Source organism: Sapajus apella, unplaced genomic scaffold, assembly GCF_009761245.1.
Source record: "Sapajus apella isolate SASKATOON/1434 unplaced genomic scaffold, GSC_monkey_1.0 scaffold49, whole genome shotgun sequence".
Classification (NCBI taxonomy): Eukaryota; Metazoa; Chordata; class Mammalia; order Primates; family Cebidae; genus Sapajus; species Sapajus apella.
The window spans coordinates 11,533,441-11,552,379 of NW_022436989.1; the positions used below are offsets into that span (position 1 = coordinate 11,533,441).

At 48.5% G+C, this 18,939-nt stretch overlaps 1 pseudogene; it reads right to left on the reverse strand.

The window, feature by feature from the left end:
• Positions 1–1,802: 1,802 nt before the first annotated feature.
• Positions 1,803–3,391, reverse strand: LOC116525908 (annotated as a pseudogene).
• Between the last annotated feature and the right edge of the window lie 15,548 nt (positions 3,392–18,939).

The window sequence follows — 18,939 nt, forward strand, 5'->3', positions numbered from 1 at the left end:
GTATGTCTTATTCTCTACACAAATCAACACATATGTATATATACCTTTTTAATTTTTTGCTTGTAAATCTATTCTGAACATTTTCTTAAATCAATACAATTCTATAGAACAATTACTTATTTATTTATTTCGAGACATGAGCCTCGAGGGTGCGCACAGCCCTCCCTGGCCTCAGCCTTGAACTTCCAGCCTGCAGAAACGTGAGAAGAAAATCCTGTTGGTTCAAGCCCCTCAGTTTGTGGTACTTCGTCACGCCAGTGCTGGGAAACTCACACACCAAGAAAGGCTTTTTCCACCTCCCCAATTAGAACACGGAGTTCCCCGAGACACTTGTCGCTGTATTTATACGTTCATCGTGTCATTTAACTACCGCCTATCTTCCCCACCAGGCTATCAGCTCCATTAAGGAGAAGCATCTTGTCCTCCCCAGGGCCTGGTGTGTAAGGCTGGAATGGTTCCTGAATGAACATGTGGCTCATGAGGCAGGTATCCTGTGCCCGGCCACGTGCTGACCTGTGTGCGACACAGGAAGGGACCTGGATGAGAATTTCAGAGTCCGGTGCCACCATCCACTCGTGGTCCTGAACGCTCCACCGTGGGACTGCTTTGCTAACCATGACTTTGCAAGCAACGCTTCATTTAATCCTCACAACAGCTCAACCCACGGATCCCAGCATTAACCCTACTTGACGATTCGGAAATTGAGGGTTGCCGGAAGTTACTGTACTCGTGAACGGCAAAGCCAGAGCTTGAGTTTAGATCTGTGGGGCTCCAAATCATATGGTGCAATCACCAAGCACCTCCCAGAGCTCCTGCTCCGTTCTGTTGGCTGGGCCAGGTCCCACACTGCAGGGTAACTGTGTGTGGTTAAACTTGCCATTCAAATTTGTAAAGGCAGGGTGAAGGCCGGATCATCCCTGGACCAGGTGCCTCATTTGCTCAACGCTCTGCATCCGGGGTGTGGAGCCCTCTAAGGAGTAAAACCCTTTCTATCAATCGCCTGGAGGTCGAATACCCTTGGTGCTGTGCCCACTGCTGACACCTCTACTGCTCTCGCCCGGCACGTTCACACTGCCGCAAACCCTGGGCCGTATTTTAGCCACATGGGGTTATGTGCCATCTCCACAGAGCTGCCCTCAACACCTCCCTGCAGCAGCTTGCTGAATCTGCCTCTTTTTTACAAAAAAAAATTTGGATTCTTGTTTTCCTTGCAAGAACAAAAGATTCTCTAGAATCCTTCAGCCACCAATGAAATGATCAGGCAGTAGAAAAACTTTAGATGGGAGTCTTGTCATCAAAAATACAGTTGCATGGAGCTGCTTAAGATCTGAACCAAACTAAAAATAGGAAGGCAGGGGCTAAAAAGTTATTTTAAGAACCCCCCTCACCCACCCACCCACAGTCACTCCGTGGGCTGAGCAGGGAGCAGGAAGCATGTCTGCTCATACCATCTTGGGATAAGAAGGCATGACTGGGGCCAGGCACGGTGGCTCACGCCTGTAATCCCAGCACTTTAGAAGGTCAAGGTGGCAAAACATGAGGTTAGGAGACCGAGGCCATCCTGGTTAACGGGGTAAAAGCCTGTCTCTACTAAAAATACAGAAAATTAGCTGGGCATGGTGGTAGGCGCCTGTAATCCCAGCTACTCAGGAGGCTGAGGCAGGAGAATTGCTTGAACCCAGGAGGCGGAGGTTGCAGTGAGCCAAGATCGTGCCACTGCGCTCCAGCCTGGGTGACAGAGCAAGCCTCCTTTAAAAAAAAAAAAAAAAAAAGCCATGGGGTGCCACTGCACTCCAGCCTGGACAACAGGGCAAGACTCCATTTCAAAAGATAAAAAAAAGTCATGGCTGGATGGATCGGATCGCTGATGGCGCACATGGCGCTGAACTTGAACATGACGCCAGCACTGGGTGCAGGGGGTAGGAACGGGAGGTGCCACCCTCACTGCTGCAACTCCTTAATTCTGTTGAAGGTGCTGCCAGCACCAAAGGTGTGGTTTAGGAGGATTGTCTGCTAGGTCCCACTGGGGTGCTTGATAATTGGTCTTGTGGATCTTGGCAAAGCCCTCGGTGATGATGGATGGGCCCCCGAGGTCACTCCAGCGCTGTGTACACCTGGCTCAAGCCCTCCCTGTAGTTCTCGTCTCTGATCGCCAGCCACCTTAGGCCATGTTTCTTTTAGTAGAGGGCAGTGTCAAGAGCAGGGCCAAACTCCTGGGTGACCGCACTGCGCAGGGAGTTGGCCTTGCCGTTTTCAGCATTGACGGCACCGATGAGCAGGTTGCTGGAGATGCTGTCCAACTGCCATGGAGCCTGAGCCAGGGACCGGCAGCCGAGATGTGGTCAGTCATACACTTCCCTTTGACCATGATGAAGATCTGCAGGTCCTCCAGGTCCTTGCCATCCCACTTGTCAAAAGGCTCCAGGAGCTGCAGGCGCTGGCTAGTGGGGCTCACGACCACGTGCTGCCTGCGGCTGTCCTTGTGGGGAGGTGCTGGTAGGTGTCCTTCCCTGGGTCAAACTGCTTAGGGAAGCCCATCTGTACCCGAAGCCTATAGCCTGAACTTCTCACCACCCTTGCTGGTCAGGTAGTCAGTCTCTGGGTTGAACTTGAGGGGTCCCACAATGGCCAGGGCTGTGACAATCTCGGGACATGATGAAGGCATGGGTCTCAGAGTTCGCGGTGTTGCAGCCCATGAAGTTCCTGTTGTAGGATGTGACAATTGTGTCCTTCTCTCCCTTCTTGATGTCCTTCCTGCCCCACTGGCCAATGCAGGGGCCACAAGCACTGGCCAGGACAATTCCGCCCTCATCCTTCAAGATCTGTGCGTAGCCGTCCTGCTCAACAGTGGCGCGGATCTGCTCAGAGCCTGGAGTGATGGCGAACTGGGACTTGCACTTGAGGCCATGGGCCAGTGCCTGCGTGGCCATGGCTGCTGAGAGCCCCAGGTCAATGTTTGTTGTTTTGTTTTGTTTTGTGGCGTGATCTCAGCTCACTGCAACCTTTGCCTCCCGGGTTCCAGTGATTCTCCTGCCTCAGCCTCCCAAGAGAGTAGCCGGGACTACAGGCGTGCACCACCATGCTTGGCTAATTCTTTATTTGTTTTGTAGAGATGGGGTTTCACCATATTGGCCAGGCTGGTCCCGAACTCCTGACCTCGTGATCTGCCTGCCTTGGCCTCCCAAAGTGCTGGGATTATAGGCATGAACCACCGCACCCGGCCCTGGCGAACAATGTTAATGCTCTTCTCTAGGTCATAGTGGATGTACTTATTGGGCTCAAAGTGGCTCATTGCCACCTTGGCCCGTTGGCACAGGACTGAGGCCACGTGGTTCTGCCGCACACCCAGAGCTTTCTGCAGCCATGTCACCAGTAGGCTGTAGGGCGCCATTTTGTGCAATGACAAAGATGAGGTCGGTGAATCTGCCTCTTTATCAGGGATGTCGCTCTCCTCAGTTGGCGGCTCCAAGATGCCGTCCCTAAGGCTGTCTGGTTAGGGATGAGATGAGACACCTCTTCTCACTGTTGTCACATCAGCCTGAGCAACCTCATCACATGGACTCTCAGTCACTTGCTCATCGCCCACCAGACATCCAGGACCTCTGTGTGGCTGGCAGATGGGTGAGGATGAAGGGTGCAGATCTGGGAACCCTCTGGGCTCCGTCACCAGACACGCTGGGCTTGATTCCTGCCTCCTCTGCTTGCCAGCTAGAAACCCTTTCACTAGACACCGATGTTACTTCAGGTTCATTTTCCTCATCTGCGAAATGAAGGTCCTCTTACTCATCTTGCAGGGATGGTGGAGATGCTGAATTATATCTACAAATAATTGCATATATTAATAATCCCTGCCACATAGTAAATTTTCATTCCTTGAATATAGCGCCACCTAGTGGACATCTTTAACCAATAACATTGAATCCGCTTGGACATTCCAGGGACGATTTCATACTCCTCCTTTCCATCCTGCCATCCTCAGTACGTTGCTGGATACACCTGGACCGGTGCTGTCCAGCCTGCAGGCCGCCAGCCTCAGGCGGCTGCTGACCACTTCCGCTGTGGCTATTGGAACAGAGACGCGCCCTCAGTGTAAAAGCCACACTGGGTTTTGAAGACTTTGTAGGAGCAAAAGAATGTAACAACAATAATTTTTTTTTTTTTTGAGATGGAGTTTCACTTTTGTTGCCCAGGCTGGAGTATAATGGCACTCTCGGCTCACCGCAACCTCCATCTCCCTGGTTCAATCGATTCTCCTGCCTCGGCCTCCCAAAAAGCTGGGATTACAGGCATGTGCTACCTCGCCTAGCTAATTTTGTATTTTTTTGTAGAGACTGGGTTTCTCCATGTTGGTCAGGCTGGTCTCGAACTCCTGACTTCAGGTGATCCACCCACCTTGGCCTCCCAAAGTGCTGGGATTACAGGTGTGAGCCACTGTGTCTGGCCCCCAATAACCATTTTTAATATTGATTACATTATTACAATTATTGCCATATTTCTTTTTACCTTTTTAAATCAGGCTGCTAATGGCCAGGTGCAGTGGCTCATGCCTATAATCCCAGCACTTTGGGAGCCAAAGCAGGCAGCTCATCTGAGCTCCTGGGTTGGCGTGCAGTGCCACGATCATAGCTCACATGTGCCACCATGGCCAGCTAATTTATTTTTAATAGAGACAGGATCTTACTATGTTGCCTAGTCTTGTCTTGGACTCCTGAACTCAAGTAATCCTCCTGCCTCTGTCCCCAAAACTGCTGGAATTACAGGGGTGAGCCCTCCACACCCACCCGGCCTGTGCTGTTGAGGTGGAAAGGGCTTCAGATTTTCCAAGATGCTTTCAGCAAGAAGCAGTCATCATACGAGCTGGGAAAACATCCACTTGGCAAATGTAAACCCTGAGGTCCAGAAAGCAAAGGCCGGTATATTACATTGTATCCTATTACATGGATGAAAAACACTTCAATCTACATCAAATTAAAAAAGCAGTTTTCTGATTCTGGGTATCATGGCTCAGAGGCATTGTGATTCACCCTTGCAAATTTCTAAGAAATTAGTTGGTAGAGACCAGAAAGCAAATGTGAGAAGAAATGATTAAAGAGGCCACTGATTGGAATAAAAGGCTTATTTACATCCAGAGTCTTTCAAAGAGAAGAGAAACCAAGCAGTCAGTTGAACGTTAAAAAAAAAAAATTAGAGGCCAGGCTCGGTGGCACACGCTTTGTAATCCCGACACTTTGGGAGGCCAAGGCGGGTGGATCGCCTGAGGTCAGGAGTTCGAGACTATCCTGGCCAACATGGAGAAACCTCATCTCTACTAAAAAATACAAAATTAGCTGGGTGTGGTGGCACATGCCTATAATCCCAGCTACTTGGGAGGCTGAGGCAGGAGAATCTCTTGAACCCGGGAGGCGGAGGTTGTGGTGAGCCAAGATCATGTCATTGCACTCCAGCCTGGACAACAAGAGCAAAACTCTGCCTCAAAAAAAAAAAAAAAAAAAAATAGAAACAAGGCGAAGAAAAATGACCATACTAGAGGAAGCAGATACATCAAAAAGTGGAAAGATAATGAAAGATGAGAATCTAATTATAAAGTATACAGGTTTAGATTAATTTTGAAAGCTCTGCACATACATTTGGAGAGAAAAAAAGATAATGCAAAATCAGAGAAAGGCCTGACACTCTGTTACTTCTTCTCCATCTCCCTCAGCCTCAGTTTCCCCATCTTATGAAAGCAGATGATCTGTAAAGCTCCTTTCAAGCCACATTTGTAATTCTACAAAATAAGTAGCTGCCTGAAGATCTTTTATTTCTCAGTTTTTATCTCCAAAATTTCACAGGCAATTCTTGTAGCGAAAGTAAAAATTACACATGAGCAAGAAAGGCTAATTAAAATGATCTTACCACCTAGAGATAGCCACTGTGAATATTTCAATGTATATTCTTCTCGATTCATAAGACATACATAGAAATTATGTTGTACAAATTTTGGTATGGCCTTTTTTTAGTCAACGAAATATTGCAAGGATGTTTTCTTGTCTTGGTTTCATTTCTACACCATTGGTCTAATACTTGGTATAATATTAGGGTATAAAATCAGGGTATAATACTAGTTGCAGGTTGTGTTGTAGTGAAAACGCAAGTGTGTCCAGACTGGAAGAGATGAAGAAAGTTGAGAAAAACAACAATATTTTTCCTTGCACGATGCCTTCTACTTTACAAAAGACTTGCATAAAAGCTTTGTAATCAGCTGGGCTCCATGGCTCACACCCGTAATCCCAGCACTTTGGGAGGCCAAGGTGGACGGATCACTTGAGGTCAGGAGTTCATGACCAGCCTGGCCAACATGGTGAAACCCCATCTCTACTAAAAATACAAAAATTAGCTGGGCGTGGTGATCCATGCCTGTAGTCCCAGCCACTTGGGAGTCTGAGACAGGAGAATCGTTTGAACCCAGGAGGCAGAAGTTGAAATAAGCCAAGATCACGCCATTGCACTCCAGCCTGGGAGACAGAGTGAGACTGTATCTGGAAAGCTTGCAGGGCATGGTGGTTCACGCCTGTAATCCCAGCACTTTAGGAGGCCAAGGCAGGGGGATCACAAGATCAGGAGATCGAGGCCATCCTGGCCAACACGGTGAAACTCCATGTCTACTAAAGACACAAAAATTAGCTGGGCGTGGTGGCGAGTGCCTGTAATCCCAGCTACTTGGGAGGCTGAGGCAGGAGAATCACTTGAATGAGGGAATTGGATGTTGCAGTGAGCTGAGATTGTGCCATTGCACTCCAGCCTGGTGACAAGAGCAAGACTGCCTCAAAAAAAAAAAAAAAAAAAAAAAAACTTTGTAATCTACAAAGTGTTTTTACATCTTCAGACTGCCAACTAGCAGTGTCTAGTATATGGGAAGCATGAATAAGTGCTGTTAAATAAATGGGAAATGAAACAAGTATGCATTATCATATGTATTCCTTATAAAACTGGGAATCAGTAGGCCTCATTCTCATAATTTTACGAATTTTAAGGCTGCCTCTGTTACCGTGATCAAATCCATTATAATTTAATAGCATTCACACAGACTGATCTCATGTGAGCCACCCAGCCACTCTGTAACTAAGTAGGGTAGATAGTATTAGTCTCATTAAAGAGAGGCAGAAGCTGAGGCAGAGATCATCAGAGTCAGATAGTCAATCAGTGGAAGAGCTTGACCTTACACCCAAGCCCATGACGCTTTCAATTGCTTTCTGACTGTGGCAAAAGGTCCTATCCTACCTTTATTTAAGCAGTTTGTGCTATAGCGAGGCAGAATCACCAATGTTCAGGGAAATGTTTAACATTCAGCTCTCGGTGAGGGGGAGGAGGGAGCCCTGATTTGTGGAGTTTGCTGATTTCTGTGGTGTGAATACTCCTACATGGCGGATTCAAAACTACTGACGCTATGTCATGGTGTCATTGCGCAGAGATGTGAGCGGTCAGCTCATGGGTGTCAGCTGGCTCCAATGCATCCCTGGGCGGAATGAACTTTCTTTCCACCTGATCGTTAATTCCTGGAGGCCAAGAAGCACATCTCTTTGCAGTTTACACTGAGCTACGCATGCAGATGGCAATACATTAGCATTCAGGCTCAACGTCAGTGTTCAGCCGGGGTTTCTCATTCTCTGGTTTCCTCACCTGCCAGCACTCTTCCCCAAAACTGGGGAAGTACTTGGGGACAATCCTGTCCCCTTTACCATTTCCCTATCCTTCTTCTCCATTCATGTCCTGGTCACACCCTGAGGCAGAGTCATGGGCCCAATGCAAGAAGAGAGGCCTTGGGAACCTTAGGATCTCGTGGGGTTTGGTTTTGTTTTTTGTTTTTACTTGATCGTTTGTTGAGATGGGGTCTTGCTCATTGCCCAGGTTAGAATGCAGTAGCATGATCACAGCTCACTGCAGCTTTGACCTCCCTGGCTCAAGCACGCCACCATGTCTGGCTAATTTTTTTGATTTAAATTTTTGTTTTAGAGACAAGGCCTTGTGCTAACCTACCCTGTGTTAGCCTCACAGACTCCATCTTGCTGAGAGCCAGACAGACTCCATCTTAACCTCCGCCTCACCGCTCCCACCATTTCCCCCTTGAGCGCACACCTGGGTCATGCTGCACTCAGAACTATAGAAACGTATAACCATTGTAGCCATATCCTGCTCCGCAAGCCCACTCGCTATTGTGAATACCCCGTTGATTGACGGTACGGCAAGTACCAAATACCCGCCTTGGTAACCAGCCATCATGGGAACCACTTGCGGATACTCTCCTTAGTCATCAGCAATCATGGGGACCCCCTGCCTCCTAGTGACCAGCCTCCGTATCTAACTTGCTTGTTCTGCTTCTGTAAATTCCGCGTCAGCTAGGCTCTCCCCTCCCCTCCCTTAAGCAAGGCATGAAAAGGAATCCAGCCCCTTCTTCGGGGCGAGAGGGTTTGAGCACCAGCTGACTCGGCCGCCGGCAGTAATTGGAACTCGGAGCGCGGCGTTTTCCTTCCCGCTCGCCCGGGTACAGCCTCGCCACGTGGCCAGGCCGGGGGAGCTCACGCTTTGTGGTCTTTGAAGACCGAGATCAGAGTCTTCTTCCTGTCCTGGAGTTCCAGCACTCACCTTCTCAAAGCGTCCGGGCAGCTGCTTCGCTGGGCGCCGGTGGGGGGACGGGGGCAGCGGACGGGAGGCAGCCCCGACCCCCGGGCCTGCAGGGCCGCCGCTCCGAGACGGAGCCGGCACGAAAACCCGTCAGCGATGTGCACACCGGGATTCCTGGCGGCTGGCTTTACCGCCCAGGGCTGCAGCCCCCGGGGCTGCTTTGCTTGCCCGGCATCTTACCGGGACTCTCCGCGGCGGCGCGCACCTCGCGTGGGTCTGCGCGGAGAAGGAAACGTCATTTTCTCAGAGAGAACGTGCTGATCGCGAAACGACCCAGAGCGCGCGGGGAGGCGGAGAAAAGGCAGCCTTTGGCGCCATCTACTGGAAACTTCTGTTTCTGCATGATGGGGACAAAACGGAAATTTTACGTGTATTCTGTTCTTTAATACAAGGTTGATGTTGAAAATCTCTTGTAAGAAGACATATGGAAAACATATATTTAATAAATCGTTAGTTAAATGCTAAGGTCTCCTCTACTAAAACCTCTATTAAATCCGCTGTCAGGCAAAAATGGTTGAGTTTTCATTCTGCTCCAACCCACCCTCCCTTACGAACACTGTCCTAACATTCAGGAACACAGCCAAGGACGGGAGGAGGGACAGCAGGCAAAACGAAGGCTGTGCAAGTCCACTGGCCTGAAAATCAAGTCCAGAGAAAAGGGAAAGTGATTCCACCTGCAAAACCAACCCAGCCCTTGGTCTGAGCAGGGGGTGGAAAGGTACCTCCAGCAACTTCTAAAGTCAAGTGACCACAGCAAAATGGAAACAAGAAAAGCTGAACCAGCTGCAGTCACCAGCGAGCCCCTGCCTAGCGGCAGCTCTGCTCAACAGTGTCTCCTTTTTGTGGGCCGGGGCCAGAGCCTGGGACACCGGTGCGGGGGACAGATGCCTTCACTGGCAAGTTCCATCTTCCGAGGCTGATCTTTACAAAGGCCAAGCCCCAGGAGGCTAGGCTTCATTTCCACATCAAAGAGCAGAGTCAGCCGTGCATCAGGCTGCCTTCTCTCTTCGGCTTTTTAGTTCATTCAAATCCATTTTCAACTTGCTGTACATTATTTCAGCACACTGAAAAATGACTTTTTCCGACCCTGAAAACACTAGGCCTGTTTTTACAGTGCTGTGACTTGGGGTCTGACGTCACTCAGAGCTTTGCCAACGCTGCCGTCGCTATCATCTTGCAGAGGCAGGTGAAGTGCGTGGGAAGGCGCTGCTCCTACTGCCAAGTCACCACGCACCGCCCCTCCAGCGCCTCAGCCGCGTTCTTAGCCTCTCTGTGACGACTTGCAGACCAGGGATGTTGATGTCATGTGGAGTTCACCCTTACCGAAGCACCCACCTACTCACCCCAGGCTGCTGGGGCAGGTGTCCTGGGGCTGAAAGCAGAAATGTAGGGGAGAGAAAACACCCCAGAGACCCTGTGGAGAGCACTGAGTGGGGGGTTGGGTTGATACGAGTTCAGCAGTTATATACATTTTAAATTGAAACCGGTTTCTCTCTGTTGACCAGGCTGGTCTCGAACTCATGGGCTCAAGGGATCCTCGTATCTTGGCCTCCCAAAGTGTTGGAATGACAGGTGTGAGCCACTGTGCCCGGCCTTCGCCAGCTATTTGTTGAGCACCTACTGTGTGCAGGTGGTTTTGGGAAGACAATGACAGACTGAACGCTGTGTGTCTTCAGGAGGCGTCTAGTTAAAAGGAGCAGAGAAGATGATACAAATAATTACCCATGCAAGCAGGAAATGGCCACTGTGGCAAGGTGGGCTGTGCTAGGAGACCACAGAGGGGCGTCCCGTCCACGCAGGAGACCGCGGAGGGGCGTCCCGTCCACGCAGGAGGCCGCGGAGGGGCGTCCCGTCCACGCAGGAGGCCGCGGAGGGGCGTCCCTTCCACAGGCAGGGAGGGACTGGGAGTGCTTGGGGCATTTCACGGGCCTCCGAATGGGAGAATGGGTATGAAAATGGTTTGGGATCAGATAAATTCTGTGTCCACACACACCACACACTCACACACACTCACACAACACTCACCCCCGCATACACATACACCCACATAACACTCACCCACATGTATACACTCACCCACATGCACATCCACACTCACACATAACATGCTCTCACACACACGCACACTCATGCACACTCACACCACACTCACCTCCACATAGCACTCACACCCACACAACACTCACCCACCCTCACCCATGCACACACATACACTTAACACTCACTTGTATACAGCCACCCAATGCACGTCCACATTCACACACACAACACACATACCTACATGACACTCTCACACATACACACACTCATGCACACACACCCACAAAATTACATTTACATACACATGCGCACACGTACACACACCACACCCACATGACACTCAAATACACATACACACACATGCATACACTCAGCCACCTCCGCATTCACACACACACACTCATACTCACACTTGCACACACACAAACAGAAGCACATCCTGAATCCCCCTCCACACCTCAGGCTTCCCAGGGCGGCCTCAGGGGCCCCATCTCTGCCTGAAATCCTGGAAGGCAATACCGGCGAGGTCCGCTGAAGAGCAGGCCACATGTGTACTGATGACGCTGAGACTGGCGAAGGTTTTCTCTGAAGCGAGAAGGACAGAGGAGCCTCCCTTCCCTCCTTTCCACCTTCTAGACTCGATTTCAGCCTTGCTGGGCCCAGGGGAAGCCGGGCCATGCGGTGTTGGCTTGGGCCAAGGTGGCTGTTTACCAGATTTTTAGAGCCAAAAGCCTTGGGGTGAATTATAGGCCTGGGAGCTACTTCTGTGTTTTCTGGGGACTCCCAGCCCTCACAGAGATGGGATAGTGGTCACCAAAATTGTTGAGTGGTGGAGCGTTTTGGGTTTTGTTTTGTTTTTAGGGCATGTGGTGATCAAGGGTAGGCAGAGTGGCACAAAAGGCTCAGACTCTGGAATCAAACAGACGCCAGTCTCAGCCTCGCTCTCCATCAGCTCTGTCACCTTGAGCCAGCTCTCTGCACCCCACTTCCTCATCTACGAAATGCTGCTGATAGCAGCACCTACCTCATGCAACAGGTGTATCAAAGGAAACAGCACGCTGGATGTACGCAACACATATCAGCAACACCATTACTATCGTTAGGCATGAGGGAAAGAGGGAGGGAGACGTCAAAGAAGAGTTGGGTTTTAGGCAGAGTGAGTCGGGGAAAGGTGGTGTCCTGGGCTGGACGAGGAACCCAGGTGCAAGAGCATCTGGGAAACTTGCGAATTCCGCTTTGGAAATGCTGAATTTAAGATGCCTGGGGGACATGGATGGAAGTGGCCACTGGGTATTGAGAAGAGAGATCCGGCCAGAGTTGGAGACGGGGGATTCATAGCACAGAAGCGGAGGTCTGGGCCCACAGAGGACAGGAGGTCATTTGGAAAGGAGCTCCCAGTAGGAGGAAGACAGAACCCAGAGGGCCCAGCACGCAGAGGTGGCGGGAAGAAGGAAGCCCACGGGGGTGCAGGGGATTGCTGCAGATGGAGGAGTGGGGCCCTCAGAAGGGACCCTGCCAAGGGAGAGGAGGGAGACATCAGCCAGCACCCACTGGGTGCCTCATTTCTACTGAGCAGCCTACAAAGATAGGCGAGATCCTGGCATGGCTCTCCAGAAACTGACAGACTGCGAGCTCCTGCCATTCTGTTTAATTGCCTCTTTTCTTTCTTCTCTTTTCTTTATGAACAAAGAATCTTCAGTCTTTGCTTATAGGGCAGAGCCTGTGGGAGCTCAGAGGCTCAGCCCTCTGTGTAGGTGGCAGGTCTGCTGAATGCATTACGTGGGTGGGCTGGCCAGACCAGATGTCCCAAGCTGCCTTCCAGATCCACAGAGCTTCCCCGGGGCATCATGGCACACTGCCCCAGATAGTCAGTAGTTTGAGAAGGAAGTTAAATGCTCTGCTCAGGAAGGAAGGAAATGGTGGTGGTCTCTAGAAATGCCGTGCAGCTCTATTGCCATCTTTGGGATAGCAACAGATGCATGCATTTCAAATTAATTTTAAAGCATGTCAGTTTTGCAACAAAGCCGCACGTGTCTAGGGCAGGCAGGAAGCTAGAGTTATGCAAGTCGAATGATTAAATGTAACACACGGTAGAAGGAGCCTGATGGCTGGGCTCGGTGGCTCCCACCTGTAACCCCAGCACTTTGGGAGGCCGAGGCAGGCTGATCACCAGAGGTCAGGATTTCAAGACCAGACTGTCCAACATGGTGAAACCCTGCCTCTACTGAAATTCAAAAAACATTAGCCGGGCATGGCGGTGCGCACCTGTAGTCCCAGCTACTCAGGAGGCTGAGGCACGAAAATCACTTGAATCCGGGAAGCAGAAGCTGCAGTGAGGTAAGATTGTACCACTGCACTCCAGCCTGGGCAACAGAGTGAGACTCTGTTTCAAAAATAAAGGAGTCCAATATTTGCTCACACGGCTCAGCTGGTGAGTGTGGAGCTGCACCTCACCACCCTACTGCCTGTCAAATTCTGCTCCCACTGCAATGAAAGACCACCTCAATGCAAATATTTTAAAAATGCTCCCTACATGCCCACTTTCTCTAGTAGGCAAATCCATCCAAGCTCCTGCCCATATTCTAATAAGAGTACACAGACTGTGAGTACAATTGTGAACAACAACTTTTGGCACTGTGCAAGGACATCTTGGAATGCCAGTAAAATCCAGGTGGATGAACTCATAGGTACATATGATGAAAGAGCTAAAAACAGGTCTCTTGTGCTTAAGGGCCAGGAGTTGTCTGCAGTACTTTACATGCAATAACTTGACACTTACAACAACCGTCACAAATGAGGAAACTGAGGCACAGAGTTTAGGTAACTTACCCAGGATTGCACAGTGAATAATTGGGGGGGGGGGAGGGTTCGAACCAGGCAGGCTGCCCGCTTCAGAGTCCTTTAGATACTATGGTAGCCGCACCTCTGCATGATCTCATGGAACTTGATTAGCTTAACACAGCTTTTTATTTATTTTATTTTATTATTTTTTTATAAAGGTGGGGTTTCACCATGATGGCCAGATTGGTCTTGAACTCCTGACCTCAGGTGATCCACCCACCTTGGCCTCCCAAAGTGCTAGGATTACAGGCGTGAGCCACCGTGCCCAGCCTTAACACAGCTTTTTAAAAAATTAAAAATCTCCTTATCCTTTCCCTATTCCTATTTTCACTTTTTTTTTTTTTTTTTTTTTTGAGATGGAATCTTACTCTGTCACCCAGGCTGGAGTGCAATGATGTGATCTTAACTCACTACAGCCTCTCCCTCCTGGGTTCAAGAGAGTCTCCTGCCTCAGCCTCCCGAGTAGCTGGGATTACAGGTGCCTGCCACCACGCCCAGCTAATTGTTGTATTTTTAGTAGAGACGGGAGGGGTGGGGGTTGCCATGTTGGCCAGGCTGGTCTCGAACTCTTGGCCTCAAGTGATCCACTCGCCTCAACCTCCCAAAGTGCTGGGATTACAGGCATGAGCCACCGCGCCCGGCCCCATTTTCACTTCTTTCTAATACTTAGTGCTCTCTTTATCTCCTGCGCTTGCTAATTCACATATATTCTCCCTTCGAGTCTGCCTCGACAGCCTTCTGTTTTTGAAGGCCTCATGGCTACCTGGTTTCTTCTCTCAAAAGTTCCCTCTGCTGCAGGTAACTTCTCACTCACCTCCCTTGGATTACCCCTTCTGTCTCTGTCAGTGTGAGGCGGGTTTTGTCCAAGGCCATCCACTAGAGGGAAAGGCAGAGAAGCCATACTTCTTGGGTCCAAGGGGAGTCAAGGAGATCGAGGACCAGGTGGGGAGCCCTTGAAATGGGCTGAGACCTGTATTTTGGTTTGGGAGGCCACAGACAAGGTAGAAATGAAAGGCTGTTCTTGGCCAGGTGCAGTGGCTCACATCTATAATCCCAGCACTTTGGAAGGCTGAAGCAGCTAGATCACCTAAGATCAGGAGTTCAAGACCAGCATGACCAACAAGGTGAAACCCCATCTCTACAAAAGATACAAAATTAGCTGGGTGTGGTGGTGCATGCCTGTAATCTGAGCTACTTGGGAGACTGAGGCAGGAGAATCGCTTGAACGTGGTAGGGGAGGTTGCAGTGAGCCAAGAAGGCGCTATTGCACTCTAGCCTGGGCAACAAGAGCAAAACTCTGTCTCAAAAAAAAAAAAAAAAAAGGAAAAGAAAAGGGGTTCTTTTTCTGGAGGGGATATATCATAGTTGTACATATTTTGGGATACATGTGTTATTTTGATATATGTATGTGATGAGTAATGATCAAATCAGGGTAATTCCAACATTTATCTTTTCTTGGTGTTGGGAACATTACAATTCTTCTATTTGAGCTATTTTGAAATATACCATAAATATATTAACTATAAATTATGAACTGTAGTTTTCCTGCTGTCCTATAGAACACTAGAACGTATTTCCTCTAGCTGACTGCATTTTTGTACCTATCATCCGACTTCTCTCCATCCTCCCCCCCACTACTTTTCTTCCCAACCTCTGATAACCATCAGTCTACTCTCTATCTCCACGGGAGCCACGTTTTCGTTCCCACGTGTGAGTGAGAACATGCAGGATTTGCCTTTCCGTGCCTGGAGTACTTCATTTAGCAAAATAACCTGCAGTTCCATCCCTGTTGCTACAAATGATGGGATTTTATTTCTTTTTTATGGCTGGATAGTATTTTGTTGTGTGTACATAGCACATTTTCTTTCTCTTTTCATCCATTGATAAACACAGGGTGACTTCCTATCCTGGCAATTGTGAATTCTGCTGCAATAAACATGGGGGTGCAGGTATCTTTTAGATATACTGAGTTTCTTTTTTGGGGGAGAGAGGGGGAGACAGAATTTTGCTCTTGTTGCCCGGACTGGAGTGTGGTGGCGCCATCTTGGCTCGCTGCAATCTCCGCCTCCTGGGTTCAAGGGATTCTCCCGTCTCAGCCTTCTGAGTAGCTGGGATTACAGGCACACACCACCACGCCCAGCTAATTTTTTGTATTTTTAGTAGAGATGGGGGTTTCACCATGCTGGCCAGGCTGGTCTCAAACTCCTGACCCCGGGTGATTCACTCCCCTTGGCCTCCCAAGGGGCTGACAGAAGTTTAGAAAGACCAAAGTATACAGAAATACCATGTGAATGGATTGAAAGACTCAGTAGGATTAAGATGTTAATTCTAAATTGATCTATAGATTCAAAGCAACCCACACAAAATCTCAGCAGGTTTGGTTTGTTTTGTTTTTGAGACAAGGTCTTGTTCTGTCACCCAGGCTGGAGCGGAATGGTGTGATCTCGGCTTGCTGCAATCCTTACCTCCCAGGCTCAAGCAATTCTCCTGTCTCAGCCTCCCAAGTAGCTGACTCTACAGCTGCACGCCACTGAGCCTGACTAAATTTTGTATTTTTAGTATCTACTAAAAATACAAAAATTTAGCATTTTGTTTTATTTATTTATTTATTTTGAGACAGTCTCACTCTGTTGCCCAGGCTGGAGGGCAGTGGCGCAGTCTTGGCTCACCGCAACCTCCACCTCCCAGGTTCAAGCAATTCTCCTGCCTCAGCCTCCCAAGTAGCTGGGATTACAGGTGTGCATCACCATGCCCAGCTAATTTTTGTATTTTTAAGTAAAGACCGAGTTTTACCATGTTGGTCAGGCTGGTCTCGAACCCCTGACCTCGTGATCCACCCTCCTCAGCCTCCCAAAGTGCTGGGGTTACAGGCATGAACCACCGCACCCGGCTAACTTTAGTATTTTGTATACAAAAGAGGGGCAGCCCCTTTAGGCTCAGCAAGGCCCCAGATGTCCGAGCATCGACAATACCAAAAATAACAACATGTAGTTAATAGAAAATGGGTCTTAGAGTTTTGCCATGTTGGCGAGGCTGGTCTCTAACTCCTGACCTCAGGTGATCCACCCACCTTGGCCTCCTAAAGTGCTGAGATTACAGGCGTGAGCCACCATCCCCAGCCTATTTTTTCTTTTGTTACTAGAGATGGCTTTAAAACAAACAAAAAAATAAGAGTTTGACAAGTTAATTCTAAAAAATCATGGAAATTCAAATATCTAAAATAGCCAGAACTATTTTGAAGGAAAAAAAGAGTAAAATTGGAGGGTTTATACCGAATGATTTTAAGATTTACTAGAAAGACACCGTGGATGTGACGGGGTGGCATTGGTAGAAGAATAGACACGAAGATCAACGGAACAGAATAAAAAGTTGAGAAACAACTATATGGTTGATTAATGTTTGATGACTACCAACATAATTCAATGTGGAAAGGATAGTCTTGTTTGAAGAAGAAACAGCTGGATGTTTATACGCAAAAATAAACTTAACTTTTCACATCATAAAAATATTTAACTCAGAATGGTTCTTAGATTTAAATGCAAGAGCTAAAACTATGAAATGTTTAAAACAGAGGTGATCATACTATTTCTTAAAGGGTGAGGTAGCAGAGGTTTAGGCTTCTGTGCCGTGCGGTCTCTGTCAGGTCTGCTTAACTCTGTCACAGCACAAAAGCAGCCGAAAACATGACAAAAATGAAGAGTATGGCGGTGTTCCAGTAAAACCTTATTTAGAAAAACAAGTCGCTGGCCCGCAGGCCATAGCTTGGTGACCTCTGTTCTAGAAGAAAACATATAGAAAATCTTTGTGAGGTTGTGTTAGGCAAAGATTTCTCAGAAGTGAGTTCTAATCGTACTTGAGGTTTGTTTTAATTGGGTATGGTAAGACATACAGATATGAAAATAATTGTTATGAAGGAAGAGTTTTTTGTTATACTCACAGTCCCTAGAGATGGGAGGCGTGGGACTCCACGCAGGCCCACGTGGAGAAGTACTCAGCAAGACAGCAGGCTGGGGTGATGGGGGCTGTGGGTGGGAGCCTTTATCGTGGTTTTCACAGGAGGAAATAGAATGAGGCAAGATAAGCAGGCTAGTCAGGGTTAGTATTGGGCAGTTTGAACAATTTGGTGGCTCTCAGCCACAGGTACTGTCCCTAGTGGTCTGGTACCAGGTTCTGGGGTGACTAGGGCAGGTAGATAATGGTCCAGAGTGTGGGAACCCACTAAGGGAAGTGGTTGGGCGTGTGAGCTCTGGGTTGATCAGTTTACATATGAAAGGCATGCTTGCAGGCATGTCCTTTGCTGTCTCTGGGAATTAGCTTACTCTGCCTGGGAGGGGCAGCCCCTTTTGGCTCAGAAAGGCCCCAGATGTCAGAGCATCGACAATACCAAAAATAAGAACCCGTAGTTAATACAAATGACTCTAAAAGCACAATTCATTTAAAAAAAGCAATCAATAAATGGGTCATCATCAAACTTTGAAACTTTTGCTCTTCAAAGTACACTGTTGGCCTGGCACAGTGGCTCATTCCTGTAATTCCAGCACTTTGGGAGACTGAGGCAGGGGGATCACTTGAGCCCAGGAGTTAGAGATCAGCCTGGGCAATATAGCAAAACCCCAATCTCTAGAGAAAAAAAAAAGCCAGGCAAGGTAGCATGTGCCTGTAGTCCTAGCTACTTGGGAGGCTGAGGTGGGAGGATGGCTTGAGCCCAGGAGTTTAAGGCTGCAGTGAGCTATGATCATGCCACTGCACTCCAGCCTGGGCAACAGGGTAAGACTTTGTTTAAAAAAAAAAAAAGTACACTGTTAAGAAAACAAAAAAGCAAGCCAAAGAATGGGAGAAAATATTTGCAAAATATGTATCTGTTAAAGGAGTTGTATTCTGAGTATATAAAGAACTATTACAACTCAGAAATCAGAAGCCAAACTAATTTTAAAAATTTTAGGCCGGGTGCGGTGGCTCACACCTGTAATCCCAGCACTTCGGGAGGCCGAGGCGGGCAGATCACGAGGTCAGGAGTTCAAGACCAGCCTGGCCAACATGGTGAAACCCTGTCTCTACTAAAAATACTATCTGGGCATAGTGGTGTGCGCCTGTAGTCCCAGCTATTCAGGAGGCTGAGGCAGGAGAATTGCTTGAACTCAGGAGGTGGAGGTTGTAGTGAGCCGAGATTGTGCCACTGCACTCCAGCCTGGCGCCTGGCAACAGAGTGAGACTCTGTCTCAAAAAAAATTTTTTTTTTAAATACTTCAAAAGTGTTGGGGAGGAAGTGCAATATTTGAATAGACACTTCACCAAAGAAAATATACAAATGGCTAAAGAAATCAACATCATTCATCATTGAGAAAATACAAACCATGGCCAGGGGTGGTGACTCACGCCTGTAATTCCAGCACTTTG